This window comes from Cryptomeria japonica, chromosome 3 (genome assembly GCF_030272615.1).
Source record: "Cryptomeria japonica chromosome 3, Sugi_1.0, whole genome shotgun sequence".
Taxonomy (NCBI): domain Eukaryota; kingdom Viridiplantae; phylum Streptophyta; class Pinopsida; order Cupressales; family Cupressaceae; genus Cryptomeria; species Cryptomeria japonica.
Genome location: NC_081407.1, coordinates 205,868,154 through 205,885,318, shown reverse-complemented (window position 1 = coordinate 205,885,318; position 17,165 = coordinate 205,868,154). Strand labels below are relative to the sequence as shown.

Genomic DNA, 17,165 nt, shown 5'->3' with positions numbered 1-17,165 from the left:
AAACAGGCGGGTGAGTTTTTGTCACGGACTCGCCGAGTTTTCTGGCGGCTCAAAGACTCGGCGAGTTTTTGAAACTCGCCGAGTTTTCAGTGAGTGTTCCATCTATGATTACAATGGTATCGAAGCTAGTGATCTTGCTAGCTTATGCGTCTAACCCTATCATGCAGTGTGTTATCTATGAATGCTAGTGAAGGAGAACTGAGATATTATAATAGAGAGCATAAAAGACCTCAATTTTAGTTGCTTACAAGCCCACATGAAGTTCACAAGTCCTAGTAGAAAGATAAGACCAGAAAGGAAGTTTGATGCCATGCTTGACATGATGTCCCAAATTCTTGCTAAAATGAATCATAATGGGCCTCATGCATATCCCATTTTGAATGGGGAAAGTACTTCTAACACCGGCAATGAACAAAACAACAATGTTCACACTATTAGGGTTGTTGTTGGCTTTGTTTCAAGATCTCTCCAATCTACATTCACTTGTAGGGAGGAGGTCCAAGTTGCTCAAGAAGCACAAATTCTTATGGCAAATGAAGTGAGGGGAAGTTATGCAGAATATGCGACACTTCCATTGAAGATTTAGGACATTTTGTTTGTGGATCAATTCATGAATAAAAGAAGAAGAGAGGTGGGGGAAGAGAAGACCTTAGAGATATTATTGTGTAGAGAGATTATCAGCAAGCCTTGCGAAAGGTGACACTTACACACTTTGATGGGAGTGATAAGAGTAACGCTCATGCATGGGTCCAAAAATCATACAAATTTTTGTCTTTGAGGCCAATTCTAGAAGAGGCGATCGAATTTGCTACATTGCACGTAGATGGAGTTGCTCATGAATGGTGGTATCATACGCTGGTAACCCAAGGCCACAATTGTATAACCACGTATGATAAGTTTACCAATAAATTCATTGAAAGATTTGATAAGGACCTTGAATTGCAATTTAGAGAACTAGCATAGTTGGGACAACATGAAACAATTGATGCCTGCATTGTTGAGTTTCAAAGGCTTTTCATGATTGTGCCTAACATCTCAAAAAGGAGATTTGTGGTGTCGTTCAATGAAGGGCTAGCTGAGTCACTTAGGGGGTGGGTAAAAGTGTTTGACCTGCCAACACTCCAAGAAGCCATCAAGAAAGCAAGGAGCATGGAGTTTGCTGTTTTGAAGAGTCAATTTCAACCTTAGACCTTTGAACATGAAAAAAAAAGCATTCTAACAAGAAGTCAAATCAATCCAAGGATCTCCCTTCCAAAAAGAATGATGACCTCTTAAATGAGCTGAGGAAAATAGTGTGCTTCACATGCAAGGAGCCATGGGCCAAGGTCAAAATCACCACTTGGAGGTGTGTTCAGCTGTTGGATTTGAATCGAAAAATTCAAAATAGCAAGCTGATAGAGAGGAAAATGAGAAAGAAGCATTTGAAGAGTTTGAGGAAGAAGAAGAGAATGCACCTTTACCTAGCTCTCAAGTCTTCAAAGAAATAAATCTTTCAGAGTTCGTGGAGTGTTGTGTGGGCAACAATTGTTTCTCTCATTGATATAGGTGCTACACACAACTTAATTGATGGAGTGGTAGCATGAAGAGGCTTTAAGTCGGAATCTTTTTAAGGCTTCAATGTCATGGTTGCTAATGGGTTCATCCTTTCATGCTCAAGGAGAGTATCATGATTTCTATGTGGCGAGCATTGGAGACTATAATGTCGTAAATTGCATCCCGTGCAATTCTGCGTCACATAAGCTTCTTCGCTCCAAGTTGATGGAGATCATGCACTGTCATATTTGTCCTTTTGTCCACATGGATCGCTTTGTTAGCTCGGAGCTTGACCATGTTGACCAATTGACCATGTGACTCTAGTGTACCGCAAAGAGGTCTGCGCATTGTGCTAGCGTCCTGTGAATCTTTCAGCCCGGAGGTGGCCGTTTGAGCGTTATGCCTGCGCCTGGAAGAGTCTATAACGCCTCTACCCGTGGCCACTGACGTTGGGATTTGCCTAGGAGGTTATATCTTTCACGTTTCTAGCCTTTCTTAGGAATTCTTGATCATTTTGAGATATTTTGAGCTCTTGGCATCAATTCTCTCTTATCTTGCACAGGTTTCCCAACATCTTGAAGACCACCATTGTTGCAGCCTCTTGAAGAACTCACAGTGCTGTCTTCACAAGTGCTGGAGGGGAGTTTACTACCTTCTCTTATTTCATTTGCATATCATTAATCTTTCATTTTAATTTATCCATTGTCTTGATCGTTCATTTTCTTATCTCTACCTTTTTTATTTCCCATCGTTGCTGTCATCTGAGTTGTCTGTGGAGGTGGAAACACCAAAACGGGGGTCTGACTAAGGCAGACCTCTAAACACAACCCCCAACATTTTCCTTCTTGCTTGTGTGTGGGTTTATAGTTGTGGGAAGGCAATCATCTTGTGAGAGGCTTCAATCATCATGTATGTGGTTGTTTGGTGGTGATTTGGTTTGATGTTAGGAGGTTGTTTCCTATCTCCTAGATGCTTTTTTGGTTCCTTGACTATGGGTACTAGTTTGTGGACATGTTTGGCAAATCAAATCTTTGGTTAATTTGGTGTTTGAATCTTGGTACCTACAAGATTATTTTCTTTGATATTGTTAGGAATTAGTGTTCACATAGATGGGGAATAGGATGTATAATATAATAAGTTGATAGGTTTGTTGGGTGTTAGGAATATTGCATCATTGGATGCATATAATAATTATTGTTAGCTTTGTTAGAGTCTATTAGTAGTGGTACTCTTAGTCTATTTGGGAATATTGTTTCCTAAAAAATAGGATATGAGAAATCTTATAAATATGTAATATATATTGAATGAAAAGATCAAGTAGCACGGTATTGTTTGTGTTTAATTTTTTGTAGCTTCTGTTTGACTCAGCTCAAATTTGCTTATATGGTATCAGTCACGTTCATTGGCTGTGCCTATTTTTCAGTGATGAAGAGAGAATATTGGCAAAATGATCTCCAAATCTGATTTGATTTGATTGTCATAGATTAGATAATATCTATTCTAATCAAAGGCGAAAAGACTATTGCTACTGCAAACATTGTGGTACTAGGGAGTGTGTCCTTCCTGCGGAACATACTGTTCCTCCAGAGTGTACCACGTGGGCAATATTATTATTGGATTAGGTCAAAATATTGTGGGGTATTCTTCGTACTTGGTCCGTGTTTTCTGTTCTGTGCATTAGATCTGGGCTCTCTTCCAGCTGTAGAGACATTTCATTGAATTCGTGGTTCTATGGTTTTTCAAATCCTTTGCAAAGAATATACATCCTATATTGTAGAAATTGGCTTATCCTTGGTTGGCCCAATTACTTCCTGATCTGGTGAGATCTCCATTTTCTGGATCAACATTTTCCATTGCATGATTTGGTTCGAGCCTTGAGAGGTAGATGAAAACTGAGGGAGAGTTGGTCTAAAGACAAAGCCTCCAATTGCAGGAAGAAAGAATGCTACAGAAAGGAAAAATTGACCTCTGTTGAAAGATGCTGCACAGTCAGCCAAAGGATTAAGTTGCTGCCCATAAAAAGTTATTGCAGAAAGCAAAAGGAGAGATTAAAAAAAAGGCCGTTTTCTGCCATTCATTGAAGACAAGGTGTGTGGACTAGTGATTAGTTTGTTGTTCAAATTAGCTGCAAGGAAGGACATCCCAGCTATTAAGTGGAAGCACTTTTTGCAAGGTGTGTAGTGAATATTTTTGTGCTTTTGATCTTCAAAAATGGCTAAAAGTAATGAAGGGGGCCTCTTGTAGTGGTAGTGAGGTCAAGAGAAGATGATCACAAAGATCTTTTAGCAGAGAAGATCAAAGAAAGATGAGCTGCATTGATGTCAAAGAGACTGTAGAAGAGGTAATTGTTGTTTGGTGATAAATTTTTTTGTTTATTCTTTGGAAAAGATTTTAAGACTGCCAAAAGTAGAAATTGTGGCTTCTGAACAAAGGCTGATTTAGATAAAAAGTAGATGCCAAGGGAATAAATCAGCTAAATCAAAAGAGACTATTATCATTGCTAATTGTATTATCGCTTAAGGAATTGGGAGCCGTGTAAGAAGAAATCCACTTGGTAATAGCAGATCGGAGCTCTTTTTTTGAAAAGAGAAGCTAAAAGCATATAGTTTCAAGGATTTTGTCATTGGTCCTTTAACTCTGTTGTGGGTGAGAACCTATGTGCAAGTTGCCGGTGCTCTTTGTAAAGGCCATGAGTGTATGTGAAGGGTGCAATTACATATAGAAGGTGCTTCAATTCTGCCTAGTGAAGTTATGAGCAGCAGTTGCTGTCGCTTTTGCTTGCACTTGTTAATTGTAAAGGTGAGCTCATGGGTGGTATTTTGAGAGGCCGCACCATAACTAGTATCAGACAACACTTCAGTAATTGCACATTTAGAAAACAGTGATTCAACTTCTTTCGTAGATTATTTTGTTGCATTTGACTCTAGTATGTCTCTCAAGCTCTATGCAATGCCCACATGATTGCATTGCCATTACCATCTCTTGTAAAGAGAGGTAGGCATTTCCTTGGCTGATTCATTGGTGAGCAATCACGATGTAGTATGAGTTGAAAAGTTTGCATGCAAAGAAAGGAGAGATGGAAGATTCCCAAGGATTGGTTTTAAGGGAGCGATCATCAATTCTTCATTCAATATACATGAGCGGTACTATATTTGGAAGTTTTGATTGTTATGGCGATGTATGAGTTGAAAAGTTTGCATGCAAAGAAAGGAAAGATGGAGGATTCCCAAGGATTGGTTTAAAGGGAGTGATTTATTCACAAAGATAGGTGAGTTCTATAGTTTAAAGGATGTTATAGGATATTCCTCATTAGGTTAGTTTTTTAAGTTATTCTGTCTTGAAGTATTCTTTATTCATTTTGAAAAATCATTTGTCTATGTAATTGGAGTGCATGATCGGTGGTACCCGACACTCCTTTAAAAAGTTCACATCAAGGGGGGAGGATATATTCTTTCCTCGCAACCAATGAAATGGGCTTTAAAAGACAAATTTGCTAAGTAGCAATTTTATTGGAGGATGGAGGCACATGAGGTTGGAGGACATTCAATGATCTCTCATCAGTCACTAGTGATGGGATCGTGATATTGCATTAGTGACAAAACTATTTGTGCCAAAATGACAAAAGTCAAGATTAGTTTCCAAGTGGCAGCAAAAACTGTCTCATATCATTTGTGATCAGAGTGGCAATGATCCATAATGGTGGCTGCATACGCGACAAGGGCTTGGTGTTCAAACTTTTTATGTAGTGGTTGGATGAGTTTATCCCCATTCACACGATGTAAGTGATTGGATGTGTTTGTCCCCAATCACTATTGTTGGTTGTTTGTGAATGGATGTGTTTGTCCCATTCACAAGATGGTGTAAGTGATTGAAAGTGGTTGTCCCCAGTCACAACAGTTGGTAATTATGATTGGATGTGTGTGTCCAGTTGTGACGTTTTCACACATCGCCCCATTGCAAATGGGGACCTTCCTCTTTTTTCTGAATAAACCAAGTCTTTTGCAGTCTCTTCGGTCTCCCCAGGTCCCCAAGTGTTTGGCAAATTCTGGTCATGTCTGCAAGTGTTTTGAGTGAATTTGACTAAGTTCGAAGCTTGTTTTGTCTATTTTTAGGGTTTTTGCCCTTCAAACTTAGATTTGAGGTCAATAGCTTAGGGTTTTGGAAAATCTAAATGTAGCAATGAAGTTAGAACCCTTCAAGGAAGCTACCAATGAAATTTGAGCGAATTCATAACACTTTCTATTTTTCGGAAGTTTCATTGTGTCTCGGATTGGCCTAATTTTGCATTTAAACAAAATTACTATTTTTAGTGTCACATTGTCCTTGTTTGCCCTAATTTGATGTTTGGAAGTACTTACTATTTTTAGTAAGTCTATTTTTGGCAGGTCCATCTCAGGCAGTTAGCAGGACATTGATGGTAGAACATTCTTAAAATCCAAGTTCCAAATCTAGAAAGTTGAAAAAGCAAGCAGTTGATTATTTTGTATTATATATCATACTCATGTCATTCCTACAAACTCTTATGTTAGGTCAAAAGCCTTACCATAAAAACAAATGTAAACAATAAAATATCTTGCCAGCTTATCAAATAGCCATAGTGTTAATATCATCAACTTCCTTTTTCTTCTGGCTCGCTACTAAATTAGCTGTCTTCAAAATTGAACAAACCCTTGTCATGCTATAGGTTGGCAGAATAGGCAACAGTCATATATATATATATATATATATATATATATAAGTTTCCTTGAATTTAGTGGCTATTTAAATAGCCATAGTGTTAATATCATCAATTTCCTTTTTCCTCTGGCTTGCTGCTACATGAGCTGTCTTCAAAATTGAACAAACCCTTGTCATGCTATAGGTTGGTGGAATAGGCAATAGTCATTAGTTAATACAATATTTTTCTTCTATGTTACCTCATAATTTAATTAAATATTCCCAATTCTACCTTAACCACATAAGCAGTTAGAATGGCTAAAAGGCAAAGGATGATATTGAAAAGGGATGTAAAGGTACCTTCCAAGAAAGGTTGTGCACTGAGAGTGTGACATATGAACTACAACTGATTGGAGTTTGAGATCCCTGTATCTGTGATCTAATGCAAGATGAAGAGCCCTCTAATGTCCTCCTAACCTTGAAGAACTCATGACAACTGCCAATGCTTTTTTTTTTTTTTTTTGGATTGGTAATGTTTGTATTTTTATTAATACTAAAGCATGAAATACATATCAGATTTGCAAAGTTTTAAAAAGCTTGAGATTTACATGCGATCCCTACCAGAACCCTACCAATAACACCCCCTTCATCCATTTGAATAGACCTTCAACCAGTTGGCTTTCTTTAAAAATTGCCAACGCTTCCATCATATCGGAGAGTTTCATACAAAAAATACTAAAATTGAAATCCATATCACCCAACGCATATCAGAGTTACATACTGCCCAAACTAGACACCAGGAACTACACCACAAGCTGCACTATTAACATATATACCATAGAAGCAATAGTTGGGAAAAAAGTCCGATTACTCTCGATTAATCGGCAATTGGGTCGGGACTGTTCCCGATCAATTGCCCCAAAAAATCAGTTCCGATTTTCAACGATTCTTTCCATTTTAAATCGCCAAAAAAACATGATTAATCGTGACTAATCACTGCGTGAAATCCTGCCAAAAGAACTCGCTGCGAAAACCCTAGAATGTCCGCAAAAATCGATAAATAGATGAAGTTGAAGCTAAAAGGAAGCAATTAGAAGGTTTTTTTTGGTCGCGCGACAGGGCATTACCGACGACTTCAAATTTTGAGGTATTTCTATTTAGTATTTACGATTCTTCCTATACTAGTTCCAAAGATTCTAAACTGTAAATTCCTTCACCATGGAGAATTGCAGGAAACAATTGCTACATGTATGAATTTTCTGTATGTTTGCCATTGTTATGTATGTATATGTTTGCGGGAAACTCATTAAAACTAATATGAGACTGCATGAGAGGTTTTTTAAGAATGGAGACTTGCGGAAAACCTAATATTAAAACCTCTCTAATATGCTTGCCATTGTTAATGTATGTTTTAATATATGTTTTAGTTTTAATAAAATTAAGATTATTGATATATATTTTAAGATTAGGTATAAATTAAGATTAAAACATATATGTTTTTGATGTCATGGAAATGGGGACAAGGCAACAACAAAGTTCAATGTTAATAAGTTAGTTTCAACCATAAAACCAAAACAAAGAATTAAAAACCATTCCAAACATATCAAAAGAGATTTCAAAAAAGCATGAAAGAAGTTTAACAAAAACAAAAGAAAGGAGAAGAGCCTCCCTAAGATGCTTCCATGATGCCTTTTGATGCTTCTCCCTTGTTTCTCCCCTCTCCAAGTCCCAAATGAGTGTAGCTCTCAGTTTTTAGCACTAGCCATGGATGCCATATGGAGATTCAAGATGGTTGGATGTGATAAACAAATGTTATGCAAGTGTAGATAGTGATGCTATGAAAAAGTTCTATGCTAATACCAGTATAACAACAATACTCTAATGCTTCCTTCTTTGCTTGAGGAGAAGGGTTTTATTTATAGAAGAAATTGGGAAATGAAGGGTTAAGATTGAGCACTCTTAACAAGGGTTAGGATTGAAAGATATTCAATGTGAGACTCTCAACCCAATCCCATGTTGACAAGTGTCACCATGAGGAGACTTGAGAGGAGAGATAAGGAGCATTAAATGCTTGAGGGGACATGATGGTTACCCTAGGGGGTTGGGTTAGGGTTAGGTTAATGGTTATTCCTTTTATCCAAAGGATAAATGAATGTGCAAGGGTTAAATGGTTATCTTAGTCAAAGAAATAAATGCTTTGAAGAGACCCATGAGTCAAAAGGATGGTTTAGTTGGAGGAAAGTCTCTAACCAAAGGTAAAAGGTGAGTTAACTATAAATGGTTATGTAAGAGCCTTTAATGGTTTGGAAGACTTTAGAGGTTAACCATTTGAAGACTTAAAGCCTTAAATACCTTTCAAAGACTTTGAGGGCTTTGAGAAGTGACTCCAAGTTGCTTAGAAATGTGACAATATTTAGGGGGTGAATTAGGCTAATCAGAAGGAGTTAGAAGAATCTAGAAGGGATTTAGGCATACAAGTGGATTTTGTAGGAGAATGCAAGTGGAAGGAATTTTGGGATTTTCAATTAAAATAAAATCATTTATTTCAATTAAATGGTGTAATTTGCATTTGGATAGATATTTAAATAAATATTAATTTATTTAAATGTGAATGTGAATTTTGGATTTAAATAAATATTAATTTATTTACATGAGAAAAAGGAAGATAAAGCATTTAAATGCTTGAAGACTTTGAGGGAAACCATTAAAGGCTTAAGAAGACTCTAGAAAGAAGCCATTAAGTTTGAAGACTTTAAGGGAAACCATTAAAGTCTTAAGAAGACTTTAAAGGAAGCCATTAAGTTTGAAGACTTTAAGGGAAACCATTAAAGGTTTAAGAAGACTATAGAAGGAAGCCATTGAGTTTGAAGGCTTTAAGGGAAACCATTAAAGGCTTGAGAAGATTCTAGAAGGAAGCCATTAAGTTTGAGAACTTTAAGGGAAACCATTAAAGGTTTCAAGTGGGTCAGGATAAATAAGATTTTAAATAAATAATTTATTTAAAATAGTTGTGCAACTTGCATTTGTAGGAAAATACAAGTGGGTGGAGGATAAAGGTGATTTAAATAAATGTTAATTTATTTAAATGTGAGAGATGAGATTTTGGGGGATTTAAATAAATATTAATTTATTTAAATGTGAGAGAAGATTTAATTAAACAAATATGATTTATTTATTTAATTAATGGTCTGAATTTGGTTAAGTGAATTAAATCAAATAAATTGAATAATTTATTTAATTAATAGGAGGCTAGGGTTAAGATGAATTAGTTAAATATTAATTTAATTAATTATTGATTGATGGTTAAATAATCAAATAAATACTAAATATTCATTTAATTAAGTGGACAGATTTATGTGACTACATTTGCCCCTTTTTGAGACGGTGCGATTTTATCGCGTCGTTTCAAAGAAAGAAAAATAGGTGTGAAGAAATATGCCCCATAAATGTTAATTTAGTGGGTGGTATGCCCCCTCGAGAGATGGTCCGAATTTTTTTTGAAGAATCGGGCGATCTCTCAAAAAAGAATAAAAATTGGCAGGGTGGTAGAAGAGAAGTTTTTAACAATAACGGGAAAAGAATGGGAGAAAACGGAGTGAAACGGAGAAACAACAAGCCAGTGAGTACCTTTAGGTCAGGCAAAATATACGGTGCAAATGTGGTGTGTGCTTTTGATTGATCCTATACAATTGATTAAAATTGATTGAACAATCTGGTGCAATTCGTTTAATTGCCCCGGTCGAGTCAGAGCATGACAATTGATGTCAGTTGATCGCTTGGACAAGATAAAGTTTGAGTAAGTGAATCAAAGTGACCTGATGTGACTTAGACAATTGATGCAATTGCCCGATGAAGTCAAGGTATATGAAGCAAAATACTCGTTGAGACTTAGACAATTGATGTAAATGTACATTGGATTGTGTTTGATTGGTTGATCAATTGATAGTGTATGCGTGTGATGGATGGTTGTGGTTAATCATAGCAGCCCCATTGAGACTAGGTCATTATGATAAATGCTTGTTGTAGTCTAGGTTTGCCATAATCAATCACCTGTTGAGACCTGAAGATACTTGATCAGAGTATCTGTTGATAGTCTAGGTGTGTGTGAGTCAATGTGCCTGTGTAGACAGAGTAATTGGCTTGATTGGGTTGATGGGAGATGATGTAGGGTATGTGATGCTGATTACCAAGATGGGGAGGGTGAGGGGGGGTTCGATGTTAGATAGAAGAAATGGAGGACCTATGATGCATTCCTATGGAAGAAGAGGAAAATAGAGTATCCATTGTCATTACTATGTATGCATGACATGCAACTATTTATGAATGTATGGATGGATGGAATGCAACAGAATGCAATATATACAAATGAGATGGAATGACGATCCATAGTGCTTTATTTTTCATCATTGAGCATTTAAAATGTTGTAAGAAAATACAAGCAACTTGACATAATGATTCAAGATGACCTGAGTATTCCTTACATGGATTTTGATATAGCAAGTTAATACAAGCAACTTGATATAATGGATCAAGTTGACCTGAGTATTGCTTGCGAAACAGACAAGGATTATCTCCTTTCATGCATGACTTGGAACATCCTCCTTGATCTTTTGCCGATCATATTCTGAGACAAGTTCATACTGTAGTAAGAGACAAATCATTGTCGAGCGTGGATGAGGTAGTAGGAACCAAAGACGAAGCATTGTACTTATAAGCAAACAACATATATAAAGAATAAAGAATATGGACCCAAGATAATGGTTCATGCTCATATGGTCGAGGTATACGCTGTAGTCAGCAAGCCGTAGTGATCTATTACTGTATTTGGCATATGATCACGTAACTTAATGAACTTTCCACGTAGATACCATTAGTACATGCCCCAGAACTTCATCGGAATAATTCGTAGAAGACTTACAAACAATGCTTAGGATCCATTTCAGCCACTCTAATCACTTGTGAATATCCCGAAGTAGCGTAGGAACCTGATATATATATATATAAATGAATGAATAACCTATAAATCAACCAAGTATTTGATAGCTTAAACATAATTCTCTTGTCAAAGAAAATGTGATCTTGTCTTTGTTTTGGTAAGGAAGGATGCATCCTTGTGAAGATAGTTTTTGCGTTGATGTTGATTGTTGGCTTGATGTGATAAGTGGTGATCGTTTTGAGTATGTCACAGTGTTTGTTTGGTATCTGCTTTGAAAAACGTATGTACAAGGTGTTGCCATGTTTTTGATTGATTTTGATGTTTTTGGATTTTGTGAGATAGTTTTGAATGTTTTTGTATTTTGTGAGATAGTTTTTCAATGTTTTTGGATTTTGTGAGATAGTTTTTTCGATGATTTTGGATTTTGTGAGATAGTTTTGAATGAAGAACACAATGAATCACAAAATAATGTAGAATCCACTTCCATCAACTAGATTAAGGGCATTGCTGCCAGTTTAGATATGACTATGAAAAAGCGGGATGCAAGACGCATGAAGTACTATCCTTGATTGCAGATCAATAACAAGCCATGGTTTGGGCGGATGGATGTGTGTATGTAATGAATGTGATCGCAACAAGCCTGAAAGACAATGGAGCCATAGCCTTTATGAGTGGCGCCTCTTTGCCAGGTTTTCACCATCGCACTTACCCAAGGTGCCACCGGAGTGGTTGTTCAATGTTTGGATGCATGATTTTTCTTTACTCTTTTGATGTTTTTGTATTTTCTTTAGGACATTTATCTGAATGTTTTTGGTGTTTTTCCGATATGTATGGGAGCCTGATGCTTTGTGCAGCTTTATGTATAAAACCTTTTGAGGTGCATGTTGTTGATTGGATCTGCTAGCGGTTCTCCTTCTGAAGTAGCCAACTGATATGCCCCGTACCCAAATACAGTAGTGATAACATATGGACTCAGCCAGTTTGATTCAAACTTTCTTTGATGTTCTCTATTTGGTTGGTTACGAGGATTCTCTCGAAGAACAAGATCACCTACCTCAAATGTATGAGGTCTAACCCGATGATTATAGCTTCTGCTCATGCGTTGCTGATAGGCTTTGAGGTGGTTGTATGCACCTTGTCGTTTCTCATCAAGTAGTTCCAAGTCTTGAAGACGTGATACTCTGTATGCTTCATCATCTATCAGATTATGCAAGGAAACCCGTAGAGATGGTATCTCAACCTCGATGGGAAGGATGGCTTCTGCACCATAGACCAGTGAGTAAGGAGTTGCACCTGTAGGGGTTCGAATACTAGTTTGATATGCCCATAGTGCTGGATTTAATTGAACATGCCAATCACGGCCGACATCATTGACTGTCTTCTTGAGGATTCCCAATATGTTCTTATTTGATGCTTCTGCCTGACCATTGCCTTGTGGGTAATAGGGAGTGGAAAAGCGGTGTTGGATGTGAAACTTCTCACAGAGTTCACGAACATTTTGATTTTTGAAAGGAAGACCGTTATCTGTGATGATGGACATGGGTACACCATACCGACAAATGATGTAATTAAGGATGAATGAGGCGATCTGCTTGCCGGTGACTTGGGTAAGTGGAACAACTTCAATCCACTTTGTGAAGTATTCGGTGGCGGTAATAATGAACTTGTGGCCGTTGGATGAAGATGGATGGATTTTACCCACAAGGTCAAGTCCCCATTGACAAAAGGGCCATGGTGTTGTGATTGGTTGCAATTTTTGTGCAGGTGCATGTATCAGGTCTCCATGAACTTGACATTTCTTGCATTTTCTGACAAAGTAGTAGGAGTCTTTTTCCATGGATGGCCAATAGTATCTAGCTCGTATGATCTTCTTGGCTAGTGACGGGCCACTTGAGTGAGTCCCACAAATTCCTTCATGTACCTCTTCCAAGGCCTTTGTTATCTCATCTTGTTCTAGACATTGAAAGAGAGTACCATCAAGACTGCGTCGGTGTAGGGTTTCAGCAATAATGATATATCGAGCGGTTTGGCGAATGAAGGTTTTACGTTGGTTATTCGATTGGTTAGGAGGAAGGGTGTGATCGCGAAGGTAGGTGTAGAACTCACCGTACCATGGGGATTCAAAACTGACAAGGTGACATATCATCTTGGATTCGGGGATATCATAAGCAGGAATCCAAAGCTGCTCGACCAAGAACTCATAGCATGTTGAATTTTTTGGAAGATCTAGGAGAGATGCAATAGCAGCCATAGCGTCAGCAACTTGATTCTGATCTCTTGGTATCTGCTCAAAGGTGATAGTTGTAAATGATGCCTTTAGACTGTCCACCATTTGCTTGTATGACATGAGTTTGTCATCCTTGGTCTGATATTCATTGGTTGCTTGTCGAATGACCAGTTGGGAGTCGCCATATACTTGTAGTTCTTGTAACTTCCATTGTATGGCTAGCCTGAGTCCTGTGATCAAGGCCTCATATTCAGCTATGTTGTTAGTGCATGGAAATGTGAGCCTGTAAGACTTCGGGATGCTGTCACCTTGAGGTGTGATAAACAAAATGCCTGCCCCCGAGCCATGCCTAGTGTATGAACCATCAAAGTATAGTTTCCATAGTTGCACTGTTGTGATCATGAATATCTCTTCATTTGAAAATTGGAAATGAGAGGATGATCGCCTATGAGTGGTGCATCGGCCAACTGATCTGCAATAACTTGTCCTTTGATAGTCTTACGGTCCACATACTTGATGTCAAATTCACTAAGAATCATCACCCATTTGGCCAAACGGCTTGTCAATACTGCTTTACTAAGTAAGTATTTGAGTGGATCAATCTTTTCAATTAGCTGTATTTTATGTGTTAACAGATAGTGCCTCAGTTTAGTGGCTGCCAAGATTACTGCTAGGCAAGCTCGCTCAATAGTTTCTCCCCTAAAAACAAAGAACTAAAAACCATTCCAAACATATCAAAAGAGATTTCAAAAAAGCATGAAAGAAGTTTAACAAAACAAAAGAAAGGAGAAGAGCTTCCCTAACATGCTTCCATGATGCCTTTTGATGCTTCTCCCTTGTTTCTCCCCTCTCCAAGTCCCAAATGAGTGTAGCTCTCAGCTTTTAGCACTAGCCATGGATGCCATATGGAGATTCAAGATGGTTGGATGTGATAAACAAATGCTATGCAAGTGTAGATAGTGATGCTATGAACATGTGGATTTTTTTAACTAATTATCTTTTGTGCAGGTTTTAACTAACCCCTGCAACAAGATTTTTTTTACCAATTTTAGCTTAGGAAATAAATTTGTTCATATTGCTAACTTTGTCTTTCAAGTTAGAATAAAATAAATTCATTTTCCTTTTGGGTTAAAATCAACTACACTTTCATTTGGAGTTTTAAAAAGAACATCTTTCGTTTAGAGCTCTAAAAAGAATCACACTTGTTCAAAGTTAAAAAGAATCACAAAAACAAACACACAAAATTATTTTTTGCAAAGTTAGGAGCAAATTCTTTTGGTGCTTAAAATCAACAAGGCAAATTTTATTTCTTGCATCAAACTAAAATTCACAATCAACACTTCATTTTGTGCAAGTTAAAAAGAATCTCCAATTTGTCAAAGTTGTTCTCAAATCGATTTATTTCAAGCAAAACGTGCTCTTAATTCAATTGACCAGGATTTCCAGTTCCTAAATTACAACACATTTTGCCATTGAAAGATAAAAAGAACACCATGACTGTTGGAGCAACATCTCCAATTAGATAGAACATCATTGCAATGACAAGTTAAAAAGAAAAAGTGCATTTCGTGTTTGGCACACTTGTGCAAAAAGAGTTTGTCGAGTGGTCCTACTTCTAACACACACTATCCTCTCCCTTGGCTTTTGTGGTCCTAGGTGCAAAACAAAAGTGTTAGTAACACTCAAGTTTTATCTTTTTAAGAGAGGCCTGCCAAGAGATCGATCACTCTTGGGAATGACCTCACGCGGTAAATCCTTCGAGCCGCTATAGAAATCAGGTGAGAGTGAAAGCTGTAGCCTTGGGTATAGTTGTTCCTACAGTGTAACTTGCCGAAAGGACAAATGGGCCCCACCACAAGTTACAAGTCTCTTAAGTGAGTCACTACAGAATGAACTTATGTCCAAAAACATCGAAAATTACTAAACACCTTTAAGTAGAAGCCCACCCGTTCTATTGATTGAGGATATTTGTGATAAATTCAGTGCACGAGCATAGAAGGTTTTGCTCCCAAGATACTCACCATACATATTTCTTTGAGTAAAAACATAGCTTTTTGAAAGGTTACTTTTAGCCCGATAAAAGTGGTGACTTACCCATCATAGGGATCATCTATTTGTTATGCTCGTGCAAGACTTAGTATATCACATCCTTACTTGCCACGGCGGGATTCATAAGGTATGTAGTACCAAAGTCGAAGAAATATCAAGATGTGGGCTGAAATTATTGCAACTGGCCATTTGACCTTAGGGATAAAGAGTGTTTAAAGTGTTTTCGTTTTTAGTCAAGACCAGTGCAAATTGAGCCGACTTCAGGCTTTGGAAAACACCTAAAATACATTTGAAGGAAAGGGTCATTAAAAGTTCAAAAGATTGGGTTGATCTAGACCCATACTTGTGCCTTTTTTAGGCAACATTTTTGTGTTTGTGTGCTTGCTTTGTTTTCTTGTCAAAGAAACATCATAAATCCAAATCAGAACAAGTATTCATCCAACACCAACTTCTTAAAAAACACAAAAGATCAAAAACAAAAAACAAACAACAAAAAGTATCAAACTATATGATCATTCTTCACATTTTGAGAAAGAAGAATCTTCATCAACACATCAACTTGAAGAAAAGACCATTGAGCTCAAAGGCTTTTATCAAAAGGAGGAAATTCTTCTATCTTAATAGACAAATCTTTGTCTCTCATAGAACCTTCTTGCATCACATGCGTCTATACCTTCAAGGGAAATCAAATGAGTTTGATCAAGAATCATTAAACCGCAGAGCTTTTACTCAACATAGAGCTTTGAGTTATCATCAAAATAAGGGGGGCAAGATCAATCCTGCCTTCTTTCTAGATATTTGTATCACATATAACTCAGCTAGGGAAGAACCAACAACCCCTGAACAAGAAGAGGAAGAATTTGTTCCTTTTGTAACACAAAGTTTCTATTGAAGTTAAACATCTCATCCATTATCATATTCATATCTCATCAAATCCATTCCAACTTTCAAAACATCAAAAGGTTTTTGTCCTAAGTTCTATTTCGATATTGCTTGAATCAAACACAAACACATCACTTTTTAGAGTGTCTCTACATCCTGGATAAACTCATCCTAGAGGCATTTCTAAGTAGGTTAAAACTAGTCTATGAGTGAATCCTCTCATTACTAGGTAGTTGGGTCTGTAACACATCTCAGATCTCTCTAAACCTTATCACATCAAACTTTGTCAATCAGACACAACAAGCAAATCAAGAAAGAACTTTGGTAACATCTACCTTTAGTGCTAGAGATCCATATACAAAACATTTCACCAAACATCAATCTTTCATTTCATCACCAACTCATCATCATTTTCATCAAAACTTCAACAAAAACTTATAAACAAAATGGCTCATACCAGATCAAGATCTAGACAACAAGAAATTGAAGAGGAAGAGGAAGAAAATATCAATGAGTTCCAAGAAGCCCTAGGAGAAAATATAAATGATGAAAATCCAGGCACTCCTACTCCGGCGGCAATAGAAAGGGCACAACACAACCCTCTCTTTAATAGACTTTTTAATGAAATACTCAGGAGCAACGCCAATGCTCACTTTTTAAGACTTGCTCAAGAGGGGGCTAAACTACCCTCTGACTTTGATGTTGCACAACTAAGACAAGCATCAGAACGCCAAAGTCGTAATGAGGATGAAAGAGGTCGAGAACATATCAGATATAACCTTCATCAATGTAATCCCGCACCTCCTCCTCCAAATGAAATAGAAATGTTACAGCAACAAGTTGAGAATCTCGCCCAACAACTTCATAGTGGTGTGAAAACTA

General features: G+C 37.3%; 1 protein-coding gene across 1 annotated transcript in view; it reads left to right on the top strand.

The window, feature by feature from the left end:
- Positions 1 to 17,165, top strand: part of LOC131041023 (uncharacterized) — a 133,976-nt gene that overhangs the window by 89,939 nt on the left and 26,872 nt on the right. The window lies entirely within an intron of this gene.